Below are 13967 nucleotides of genomic sequence, written 5' to 3'. Positions count from 1 at the left end.
CCTCTGGGGGAGTTTGCGCTGGGTGGGGGCTCCTCTGGGGGAGTTTGCGCTGGGTGGGGGCTCCTCTGGGGGAGTTTGCGCTGGGTGGGGGCTCCTCTGGGGGAGTTTGCGCTGGGTGGGGGCTCCTCTGGGGGAGTTTGCGCTGGGTGGGGTGTGGGGGTGGGGGGCTGCTCTGGGGCGGGGTGTGGGGGAGCTGCTCTGGGGGGGGTGTGGGGGCTGCTCTGGGGCGGGGTGTGGGGGTGGGGGGCTGCTCTGGGGGGGTGTGGGGGCTGCTCTGGGGCGGGGTGTGGGGGTGGGGGGCTGCTCTGGGGGTGGGTGGGGGCTGCTCTGGGCGGGGGGTGGGGGGCTGCTCTGGGCGGGGGGTGGGGGGCTGCTCTGGGCGCGGTGTGGGGGTGGGGGGCTGCTCTGGGGCGGGGGGTGTGGGGGTGTGGGGGTGTTGGGGCTCCTACCGCCGCCTCATCTTCTCGCTCCGGCACAACAACCGCGGTAACCTGGCAACCAGACGCGCTGCTCCAACGGTGGCTCCGACGGACCAAACCTCAGCCAACGCGCTTCGCCAGTCAAAACGCAGACTGGTCCTCCTGCTGCAGCCTTTTTCTGATTGGTCCAGCCCAGCCCGAGCTGGTCTTCAGATTAATCAATGCTGCAGATATAAGGATCAGAATCGGAATTCATTTGAGGCTTAGAAGTCATCCGGGGGGCAGTCCAGGGTGTGTGTGTAAAAAAAAAAGGAGCAGATCAAGAAGCAACAGGAACTAATCAGGGAGATCAATGCTGAAGGGCGAAAGTTAAATCAAAGGGATGTGGGTCAAAGGCAATGGAGAACTGACAACCCATCTGTATCTCTGATAATGACGAGAATAGACAGTGCCGTGAAAGGGAATGTGGATTTACTTAAGTTGCTCTTTTGGTAGTTTAGTGTTTTTTTTTCCACGTTCTATTAAAATATATATATATACAGTTCCATGCATGTTAGAGCTGGTACCTCCATCCCACCCATCCCTCACTAAATGAGTAGCACTTACCGCTGCTAATTGTCACCCTGGCACTTTCTTACGACCACTGGATGAAGTATGTATGCAAGAGGAGCTTGAATCCTTTTTCCGAAGCTATTACTACAATCGGCCGCATCCTCACTGCCTTCCTCTTGTGTTCGCCTCTTTTATTTTTTGAATCCACTCATTCCCATTTAAGTTTCTGTCACTCACAGTCACTGTAGCTGGTCTGTGGCACACTGGCTGCAATTTGCATTGAGTGTAAGTAATCCAAAACTGTTGTCCTGTTACAGAGATATCAGCATGGAAGAAAGAACAAGTGGAATGTTCAGTCTGACAACTGGCATTCCTAGGAATCATCAGCAGTGTCTGTCCTGAAGAACAGTTGCGAATAACTATAACGTAGATCTTTGTTCCCACACAGTTCAACGGCCATTTCTATGAATGCAACAACAAGAACAATTTGCATTTATATAGCGCCCTTCTCTCGGGGTAGTCTCTCAGAGCTCTTAATAATAATAGAATCCAGTAGCATAGCTAGTTGGCATTCATTTTAACCACAGTGTCATGTCATTTTGCAGCATTGTGCAAGTATCAGCTCATCTAGTAGTGCAGTAGACAATATAGGTTCCTTAGTGAGAGTGGAACCCGCATTGTCTACTGCATCACTAGGTGACTAGGTACCATCATCCACCAGTGCTGCTCCTTCAACATCTAGCGAACAACCAGCTTGAAGTTGTTTGTGACACATGAGGTCAAACACAGGATTAAAACACACACTGGCAGATTTTATGAAATGCAAGTGTTTTGTGGATATATTTCACATTCTGTCAACCATGATGTCTCAAAGATGTGATAAGATGTTATATCAAATGCAAGGACTATTGTTATTATTCTTTACTTAGAATTAAAATAGTCATTAGTTGTATAAAAGCATGATTGAATGAAGATATAAAGGGTGTAGTAAAAACTAAAGTTGGATGTCAAGTAACAGATCTTGATGGTAAGTATGTCCATATGAAAACAACAGTGTTCAATTGTAGAATTTAAGAGAAAACCTATTTGCCTGCTATGGGGTATCTGCAGCTGTTTCTTGCCATAGTAGACATCTTGATAGTACAATGCTACTGATTTTTCTCCTTAATGCAGCAGTAAACTGGGCAGCAATTCTCAAAACGCTCCCTGGAGGATCCTAGGGGCACAAAGGTTGAGGGCACTGGTGAGCTTAATTAGCACTGGTAACACAATAATAATAAAGGAATAACCCTGTGGTACTTTATGGGCCAGATGGCACATCTCAGTGACAGACTTCTTAGTGAGCCTGGATTTTTTGGAGATTGTTCCTCTGGCATGCCCAGATAGCTCACTTAATTGTAGTCGAATCACTGCTTTGGGGAAGCACCTGCTGCACTTTGGTAACCCCTAAGGCTCTGAGCTCGAAAATCTCCATCTCCTTTAATTGAATAAAGTCAGCATTTGCCATGTCACAGTGTTCTCAATGCTCATATCCTACTCACACGATTCATCGGTTTGCACAATCTCTCAATGTTTGATCTGGTTTACTCTTGTTTACATTTTCACCATGATGTGTGATCATATGAATGTCAATCACTGGGCTCTAAAACTGACTTCATTTGTTACATATATAATTGTGGAGGGGCTATCTCATTTTTTTCCCGACACCTTTCTAATGGGCTTTCACTGGGGATGGAATCTGGGGTTATTTTTATGCACATTTGTGATATTGGCAAATTTTAAAATGGACTCACCGTTCAGGAGATCTGCCTGGACTCTTTAAATACTAATTGAGTAAAATTAGCAAAATAAATGACTAAACCCTTAGCTTATTATTTCATGTGGCGATGAATGGGACCGTGCTGTCATTTGGAGCAGAATGTGCATATTATTAATTGCCTGCAGTATGGGTCTGGTTATATTCTGCTGTAGCAATGAATATTAAGCAGATTGTCTATGCATCAATACAGTCACAGGGACTAATATCTCTGATCAGGTTAAACCAAATCCCAAATGCTACTCTGAAGGCAGTCTTGGCAGATTGGTTCTTTCCACTATATCAAAGAATGCAATTTGTACAGTTGATGCCAGTGCATCTGTTTAGAAAATAACTTGCTTTGAACTATATAAGATACTTTACAATAAAAATAATCCTTGCACTTGATATACTGTTTTATCATGCCAGCAAATATATCAAGTGCAAGGCATGATAAGCCCAATAAAAGATTTTACTGTAAAGTACACTGACTGTGTATTCACGGGTGAACAAGGCAACAAATTTGTGCACAGCAATATCCTTCATACAACTACTGAGTAAGTGAATGACAAATTGTTATCCAGGGGAGAAACTTCTCTCACCTTTCCAAATAGCATCTTCCTGATCAGGAAATTTAATGTCTCATGTTTAATGTCTCATCCAAAGGATGGCATCTCAGACACTGCCCCAGCAGTTCACTAGAGTGGCAGCCAACTGAATGCTAACAACTGAGCCAGGCTAACAATGTTTTACAATAAGTATTTTACATTTAAAATAATTATCACAAACTGCACATTAATTTTGAGATCTGCTGAATAGATAACTGTAATTTACCTAAATTCTGATTAAATATGAACCTAACGTTTCGGATAAAGGGTCACAAGGACCCTTCAGCCCATCCCAAACTCAATCACCTTACTTTTGTTAATTACCCTCTGGGTAAAGAAATACTTCCTGAAATGTCACTGAACTTTTCCCTCTTGGTCTGTTGCATTGGTGAATCTGAAAGTAATGTGAAGGAAATCAAAAAGGTTAAGCAGAGAGAGTTCAAAAACTATTGCAACTGTGCTCGGCTACAACTTTCCCCCACCCCCATTTTCTAATAGAGCAAATGATGACAGTAATTGAAGTGTAAATTGCAGCGATTAATAACAGGATTTCTAATGGACACAAATGGGGACTCCTTCCACTTTACTCAGAGGATGAAATATTTTAATTAGCAGTGTAATTTTGGGGATATAACATATCAATCATCTATGTTAATTACACTAATTAACCCATGCAGGTTAATTAGAAAATACATTATCTCCTATAACTTCTGAAACAAGTGACCTAAATCGGCAAATTGCCCAGATGTTAAAGTGAATCAGGTTTTGAGGGTATATTTGAAGTAAGAAATTAGGGTATAGTCATATAGCATCTTTAATAGCTCACCACAAGATAACTGTTGTTTCTCAAAGATGGGTGCACTGTACTGCTACCCCCACCTCTGCAACATCTCCTGGCTCCACTACTGCCTCACACTTCAGGCCACCGAAACCTTCATAACATCCAGGCTTGACTATGCAAGTTCTTTGCTTGTCAGCCTCCCCAACTCCTCCCTCCATAGGCTGCAGATCATCCAGAACTCTGCAGCCTGTGTCCACTCCTGCACCAGGCTCTGTGACTCTATCACCCCCATCCTGTGGAGTCCTGTAGCTCAGTGGTTAGAGCACTCGCTTTGCAAGTGAGAGACCTGAGTTCATTTCCAGGCAGGGCGTAACCTTGGGCAAGTTTCCTTACTCCACACGCCTAATAATAATCCCTCCAAAACAAAACAAAAAAAAAAACAATAATAAATTGGTCATTTTCAATCTACGACTGTTTGTGGGACATTGCTGTGCGCAATTGGCTGCCGCGTTCGCCCACAAATATACAGTCAATTCACTTTACAGTCTATTCTGTGAAGCGCTTTGGGACGTCCTCCCGACGTGAAAAGCGCTATATCAAATGCAAGGATTATTATTATTATTATCCTTAGCCAACTCCACTGGCTTTCCATCACACAGTTCAAGTTCCTGGTCCTCACCTTCAAAGCCCTCTATGGCCTCGCTGCCCCCTACCTCTACAAGCTCCTAACCCCCTACCAACCTGCTCGCTCCCTCTGCTCAGCGGGCTCTGCCTGCTTTATTTTGTCCGCCTCACCCGCCCCACCATTGGTGGGTGGGCCTTCTGCCACTCTTCACCCAACATTTGGAACTCCATCCCGCAGTGCCTCCACCTAGCACCCTCCCTTGCTTCCTTCCAAGACCCATCTCAAGACCCTCCTCTTCGACCGTGCATCACCCTCCTCCCCACACCCCCTGCCCTCCACCCTCCCAACTCCTGCCCCCCAGCTCGGGTCCAGAGCCTTGGGACGTACTCCCGACGTGAAAGGCGCTATACAAATGTAATTTTGTTTTGTTGTTGTTGCTATGATTCATAATGTCCAAACTAGAAAACCTAAAATCTATTAAAAAGAAGATACAAGATGACCACATTAGGATATACTTTGGTTTAGCATTGATCCAATTATAGAGCTGGTGGACTTATACAACAATGACAAATGAAACTTGTATAGCGCCCTTCACATTGGAAAGACATAACAGGGCACTAGACAGGATTTTTTTGGACCCGAGCTGGGATTTGGGATTAGGAGGGGTGGAAGGCAGTGGGATGGGGGTGGGAGGATGGCCGAAGGCACGGTCGAAGAGGAAGGACTTTAGATGGGATTTGAAGGAGGCAAGAGAGGAGTGAGGCAGGGGGATTGCAGGATAGAGTTCCAGAATGTGGGGGCAGACATGTTGATTACCCAACTGCCAATAGTGGGGTGGGAAGGGCGGGGGACCTGAAGCAGTTCGGTATACTGTACACCCAGCTCGCAAAGTTGTTCCAAAGTTACACTGCCAATTAAAATATTTCATCCTCTGATTTAATGTCACCAGTCATTTTACAATTCAGGTATATATTAACACACGAGCTATACTATTCTGGTATCCATGTAGCTTTTTATTTCAAAACACTGACAAATTTCAAATAATAATAATAATTGTTACATTGGATATAGTTTTACACAACCTACCCAACCAAAGTAAGTTAACCTCAACACCTAACAAAACACGATCAAATGTTGCATGATGCCTCTGAGATGCCTCTTTGCATGATCTAAATCATGATAAATGATCATGATTTAGATGATCCATCTAAACATCAGTGGTGTTTATGGATCACAGAGCCATAAAACTCAAATTCACACCATTATGTATTCAATTTAAAACAGTGAAGCAGATCTGCTAAATGGAGCTATGTTGCACTCGTTTTACTTTCATTTTTCAGGTTAGGCATTCTGCTAAGAGGGAAAGAAACTAAAAAAAACTCAATGGAATAAGACCTATTTAACAAGCTTTCCTTGGTAATGGTGAGGTACATACTGTATTAATAGTATTAATAATAATAATCCTTGCATTTGATATAGCATGTTATCGACACATGTTTATCATGTTTTCGACACATCTCAAAGTGCTTCACAGAATATACTGTAAAGTGAATTGACTGTATATTTTGTGCGCGAATCGCGCAGCCAATTGCGCACAGCAGTGTCCCACAAACAGTCGTGGATTGAGTGACCAAATTATTATTGCTTTTTTTTCTTGAGGGATTATTTGCAGGCGTGAGGAATAAGGAAACTTGCAAAGGTTTCACCCTTCCGGGAATTGAACCCAGGTCTCTCGCTTGCGAGGTGAATGATCTAACCATTGAGCTACATAAAAATGATCAGCTCAATCAGTATCTCTCAGATTTGGTGTTGCAGAAAGATCTCAAGAAACAACAAGAACAACTTGCATTGATGTAAACACTTCATATGGGGTAGTATCTCAGAGCACTTGAGAAAGATTAGATGAGGAAATCGCTTGAGCTCATTTGATCTCATCCTTCTAGAATATGTACTAAACATATTCCTATTACACTATTAAACTGTTTCTTGACACCGGCTATCCTTTCTGGTAATGTATTCCAGCTGCTTATTATCCTCTGCGACCATGCAATAGATTTAAAGGAACACAAACTCAGGAGCATGAGAACAAGATGTATTTATTTATCTTAGAATGGATTAATTTCCCTTTGGCTTGATAATAATCCGTGTATTTGGATTTTGATAAACTGGTATCAATCAGTATGATCTTTTTCAGATTCTAGGAAGTAAAGCGCTTTAAGGAGTCCTCTTGACCTGAAAGTTGCTATAACAAATTATTTTATTTTCATTGAAATGCAAACTATATTTCATCATAAGGTGTTTAAATTAAATATCATATGCTCAGTTTGTGCCTTGATCATGGGATGTAATTGTGGTAATGTTCTTGGCAAGTCATGCAATGCAATTAAATCTCAAGATTAGGATGCAATTTAAGAAAACAATGAGTTTGCCTGATTATCTATTATTTACATTTAGGTTTAATTGCCTATAATTTTCTGCTACAATTAGATTTGGAACAAATATACAAGTAATTGCTTTATTTATTTCAGAATCCTAATTACTAGCAGATTTTATAAATGTGTTTCATGCTGTTTAGCATGCTTTCCAGTCTATATCTCACATAAATATAGTTAATAGACCAAATGGAAAAAAAAAACAATTAGAATAACAACTGTTGCATGCACCATGAGTTTAACAAAATACCTCATTTGCTTCAACTAGAAGGTTTGAAGTAACCAACTTTAGTTTATTGCAACATTCTGAGAGCTAATTCCTCATACTGACATTCGACAAAGGGAAGAAAATTCCAGTAAATGGCTGATCACTAAATCATCAAAATGTAACCATTAAATTAGGAAAGAACAGTATGAACTAAGATATTAGTTAATTTATTCTAATGTCAGAGGCACAACTAGTCTCAGCATTTTACGTCCACCAAAACACCTGCAGTTAATATTTTGGGAGCAGCTACCAGAATTAGCAATATTGTATTTGGACAAGGTCAACATAATACTGTAAGAGTCAAACGTCGGAGAATAAAGTCATGCATTCTCAGTATTAGATCAGATCAAAATAGAAATGAACATATAAAGGATTATGTAACATGAGTTTTTTTAACATCTAGTGATGTTATTTAGATGTTACAATGTGTAAATAAACTCAAACATGGATATTATTCTCAGCAAGTACAAAAACATGAACAACATGCACTTATGTAGCCCCACCACTCAGGATAGCATCTCACAGTATTTGTCCTTGAGAACATTTATATTATGAATAGCACTCTGATAGAATTCTACTTCTTCACTCTGGAACCAAGGTTTGCATTCATCTCAACAGATGGGACAAAGGTATTCTCTTTGACAGCTGTTTAGGATCTGGCAAAAATCATATTTGAAAGTCCCAACAGTGCTAATCATTCTATCTATCATTCAGCACTAATTACCTATTAGGTAACTGTATTTTTAAAAGCCATGGAGATACATTATGTAAATGTTGCAGCACCACAGTTACAATAGCTTGTCTTTAGGTGAGTATACAGGTACCCTCTGCAAAAACATTGAAAGCTTGATGTGCAGGAACAAAGTTTTAAATTAAAATAAATATCTATTCACTTATTCAATGATAAACTTTAAATATGTATATATATATTTAACTCCACCTTTGAATGTATTTATTATCATTCCACTTCCTAAGTTTCATTCTGTTAAATTCCAATGAATATACTGTAATTTATCACATTATCATTTACAGTGGCTGATTGTACAATTGGCAACATGGTGTAATCTTCACTTTGTTGCACTTGCATTTTTAGCAACTGAGGTAACCAGCACTGTTTAAAGAAAAATTTAAAAAAATACAGAAAACCAAACCTCAAGGAATGTCAAAGATTCAAATCATTTTAATTGGTTGCAATTAAAATTAAAATAAATTTTGATTGTGAGACACTCTTTTTCCAGTTTAGTTAAGCGTCTGAGGGATGTTCTACATAATAACGGGTGAGTTGCACACCTCCAGACATGACTCATTTTCATCATAAAAATCTCTGTAGCAAAGATGATTTAGTCCATTTATATGGTTGGAGTGGCTTGTTTTTTTAAGTGAGTAAAGGTAGTATGAATAATTAGTTTCAAAATATAATTTTTCGAAAAGATAGCACAATATGTATTTTCCTTCATTTTAGACAAATTCTTTGGGATACAAGACAGATAGATTCAGGGCCCCAAATCCTTTGGAACTATAGAGGAATTGACGATGCCATTGCAAGAATTCAGCAGTGCTTGGCTTTTTGACAACATTACAACAACAATCCTTCAAACTCTCCGAACCCATGCGCAATTTAAGCGTCAGGTTCAATCCCCAGTTATTCTTCCTCCTTCACATCCAGTCCCTGACCAGCATCGCTTTCTTCTACCTCTGTCACATTGCCCGTCTCCAACAATACCTCACCCAAAAGCTGCCGAAACTCTTGTCCATGCCTTTGTCACCTCTCGGCTGGATTACTCCCACGCTCTCCTCGCCGGTCTCCCCTCCTCCACTATTCACAAAATTCAGCTCATTCAAAACGTCTCCACCCGCATTCTCACCCGCACCAAACTTCGTACCCCGATTACTCCAGTCCTTGCCAAACTCCACTGGCTCCCTGCCACCGAGCGGATCGACTTCAAGATCCTCACTCTAGTGTTTAAATCGCTCCATTCCTTGTCACCCTCCTATCTCTCTAACCTCCTCTCTCCCACAGCAGAACCTGTGTCTGGCCTCCTCCGCGTCCCCTGAATTCTCCGCTCCACCATCGGTGGGCATGCCTTCAACCACTACACCCCGAAACTTTGGAACTCCCTCCCTCAACCTCTTCGAGTCACCCCCTCCTTCCCCATCTTCAGGTTGCAAGACATTCCTGAAGACCTTTGTCTTCGACTGCGCCTACGGTCACCTTACCCCTCCCTCTGGCTTGACCTCGAGCTCTGCCATTGTTCTCTGAGATGCCACTCTTCGTGGACAGCGCTATATAAATGCAAGCTGCTATTGTTATGATATAAAATTATGTAGGTCCTTCTTTGGTATAAAAAATATTCAGTAGCTCCATCAAAACTATAATTAATCTTGGTTAAATGCTCAATTTTGTTCCAACGTTACTTTACCCTGCAATTTCCAGCCCGTTTGTCTGTGTTAAGAAGAGTGTCATTTTTTTAACTGTTATGCTAGATGTATGATGAGCATTCTTATTAAATGGGCTAAAGATGTCGATTTTGAAGGAATTTACATTGGGAACCTTTAGAACAATTTTTTTTCAAGGCCAACCTACAAGTATACACACAAGCACCATGTTATCGGTGCTGTGCTCAGACACAGTGATAGACTTATTCCAATGGTGCATCCCACAAGCAATTTAGAATTACGCATTCCTTGCAGGAGTTGAGGAATCTTAGCCGCTCAATTGATTAATAGGCTTTAAAAATTTTAATTTCCTTTAATTCGTGCCCATCACCACAGCTAAAAAAAAAGACTGAGAATGCAGTTGTGGAGAGGTGAAATCTGAAATTCTGGAAAAGACATTTTAGAGGAAATTGCCTTTCTCAAAGCAGCTTCTCCCCACAATGACAGAAGCAGTTTGTTGTACGCGATAAAACATGTAATTACCCTCATCAAACCATCTGTAAAAGTTTTTTTTTAATTGTATTTTGGGAAAACAATTGACATTGAGAGAGTTTAACAACACAGGATGTGGACAAAGAGGCATGTCCTCAGAGTTTAAGAACTGCAGGACACACTGCAAATTCTCTAAAAAAAAGACACTCTTGAACCGTTCAACTACTGGAATTTCTCCCTCACAGACCATGAACATCTCTAGTCCCTTCTTATTTGCATGATGATCATTTTGCTAACTGCAAAAGCTATTCAACCCAGCAAAAGCGAACTAAGTGTCAGGTTTGAGCTTCAGGGGCTCCCAGCCACATTTATATTTGTCCTCGGCTGAATACATTTTTAAAACACGACACAGGCATAGAAACAGATGCCACGTGAACAATGTGGGAAGTGACACATATTTTAAATGTTTGGTCAACAATATATACTTGCTTTATTATATGTACATTGGTATCATAAGTTTATCACATAATCAACGCCATAAACCAATGGACATTGGTAAGATCCATTTAAGGAAAATGTTTTGTTACTATTGACCAACTTGTTTTACATATCAGCAGTTCCTTAGGGATTTCTGCTTTACTTTTTAAGAGTTATGATGGCAACATCAATTCTGTTGATTCAAAATATTTGTTTCTATATTCAGTCAACGTATTATTTTACTCTCCGAAATGCCAAAGGAAGGAATTGTATATGAATTAAAACAATCCATTAAGTTAAATTTGAAGAGAAGGGAATACTTTCTGCAAGAATAAACTAATCCTCAAAAATAATTCAACCATCCAATTCCTAGTCTGAGTTCGCATTTTCTGAGGTGTGACACTTTTTGGTTAATTTTCCACTGATGTTGAAAATATGTCGGTGTGTGTTAAACAAATGTGTATATGCATACATTCATTAAGCTTAGGAACGTTTTTGCAAATTTTACATTATATGAATTAATGATATGGATGAATTGATGAACAGGGATCAACTACAGTTTATCACTGATAGTATTTTAAAAGATACCCTACTCAGTGTGTATAACAAAACAGGTTAAGGGTCTTAGGCCGTCCTCCCGAAGCGAAAAAGCGCTATATAAATGTAAAATTGTATTTTACTGTATTGTATCTTATCTCAATCTCACTGGTGAGTAATATGTTACATTTGCAACTGCATTCTGTGCTGCGTTGTCAGGGAAGGGATAGTGGTTATATGGTGAAGGACGAATATTCTGGAGGTTTTGCTCCTTTATCGTTGGGGTCATGGTGTTTCCATGAAAACAATTTCTTCAGTAGAGTGCTTGAGCTGTAGATGGGATGAAGCCTGACAAAGGTTGGCTGTGGACGGAGTAGGCTTGATATATTTTCTTGTTCACCCACCCTTCATAAGTATTGAAAGGTGCCATAAAACAAAATTTGGCTTGTGGTGATAAGTGACTGAATTCAGGCTGTAGTTTCAGAAGATTTATACATTTGAGGTATTCAAATGTTGAAGCTTAAATGCTAATGATATAAAAATGGATATGGTGCATAAATTAAAATAGTACCAGTTGTCACTTGTGTTCCGCAGAGTGGGTTATTTAAGGTTACAGAGCTATGTCATTCATGCTAATGACTTTGCTCGAGAAGCACTGCCAGTTAGCATAATTATGAATCATACAGTTAAGTCTCCAACATGAGGTTAACAATCACACCACCAAATGCACTTGCCATTATTTTGTGTTATACATTAAAGTGATCACTCTAGAAGAGAGGATCCATTTAGCAACAACTTTAGGACAAGACAACACTCAGATTTTTCTAGGAAGTGATAATCACGATTCCACAAAGAGATTGTAGTGGATAAGCTCTGGGCAATTTTCTGAAGCATAAAATTCAATTTTGACAAGGATTCCAAACCGCAAATCATTCTAACATTATAGATAGATTTCATCCTACACTGAAAAGCAAGGGCAAGTTGTTCTGAAATTTTGACAAAGTGGTGAAGAAATGAAACTGGTCCAAGATTTCTATTGCGGTGAAAAGGTTGCTATTTTAGCTATCAGCAGATGATAGGCACGATTGTAGCTTTAAATTTGCAGGCAAATCAGATGGCCAATTTTTTAAATGTATTAATCATGCAATAACATGCTAACATTTTTGAGATTCTACATGCAAGTAACACAAACTATTTGCCATACTCTGTTTTGAATATTTATAATATAAATATTGAAATGCATTGAAAAATGACCTTTTAGGATGATATTAAACAATCAAAAGGTAATTACTCACTGCAATATAAAGTTTTAACAACCAATTAGAAGGAACTGGTCACTAAATTAGGGAAATTCATGCAAAAAAACTTTAAATTGATCATGAAAAATCAATAGTTGAAACACATAATCAGTTTTAACATTGATACAAGTATTTAAGGGGGTAAAAAGACATCTTCTTTGATTAGATCACAAGAGAAGTTTGAAAGAAGAAGCATATTGGCATATTGCAATTGAGATTGGCTTTGGGGTTTCACCTTTGACAGATCCAGTAAACAATAGATGTGATCAATATTGTATACTTTACCAAAATGATCTCAACATATTGTCGAGTGCCATAAAGCAGCTTGAGTATTGCGAGTATTGAAATATTGAGTAAAAAATTCTTGCTATCCACATTTAATGCATTTCAAAAGAGTTAACTAACTAACTAACTTTAGAGATTCACAGTACAGTATGAATACTGTAATAGAAATGTTTTGCACAGAACAGCCAGAAGCTAATTTACTCATTGTGTCTACTTGTGCCGGATCCTCCACTACTCTAATCTTATTCACCCCTTGTTTATCATATTTTTCAAGTAATTATCCAATTCTGCCTGTTGCTTTTGTTTAAGTTTCTTACAGCTATTAATCTGGCATTGGTTCATGTGTTAACTTGTTTAATAATTGCCTTTAAAAACTTTCAGGGCCTAGAAACTGGTGGAGTACAGTCCTACATAAATCAATCATTCTCTAAGTAAACTTTCCCTTTAATTGAACATTATCATAAACAAATGTCCACTGGGATAGAGTTCCTTTAATTTATCAATAGGTAAACCACTCAAGAATGTCTCATGCTTATTCAGGAAGAACATTTCTAGTATAAACATGAGGTTAAGAGTAAAAACTGAATGGAAGACTTGCACAGAATTCATTTATCAATCTGCCATGAATGCTAGAACATTTCCCAGTACTGAGGCATGTCCTGAGCTTAGTATCATGTCTCCTTGTCTTATTTGAATTGAATTCTAGTAACAGCTTGTGTTTAAATTTTAGCCTTAATAAATAATATGTAATCTCGGCCTTGCTATTTTGATTCTGATTCATCGCTTGATTCTGATTTATCACCTCCAGGCTTTCCGCCACAGGAAGTTTCAGAATTCAACATAAAATTCTGTGCTATTGAATATGTGCACAGTGTTTGATTATGGAGAATTTCCTAGAAACATTGCAAAAAGATTTTCAGCTGCATATTTGCCTTCAGACAAAAAGCTATTGGTATTTTACAACCAGCAGTTACTTTTTTTTAAAATCCATTGAACTAGATAGATCCTCTCTCAGTATAATT

Source organism: Callorhinchus milii, unplaced genomic scaffold (genome assembly GCF_018977255.1).
Source record: "Callorhinchus milii isolate IMCB2004 unplaced genomic scaffold, IMCB_Cmil_1.0 Scaffold7, whole genome shotgun sequence".
Taxonomy (NCBI): domain Eukaryota; kingdom Metazoa; phylum Chordata; class Chondrichthyes; order Chimaeriformes; family Callorhinchidae; genus Callorhinchus; species Callorhinchus milii.
The sequence above is the reverse complement of the archived record's forward strand: the minus strand, read 5'-3'. Positions refer to the sequence as shown.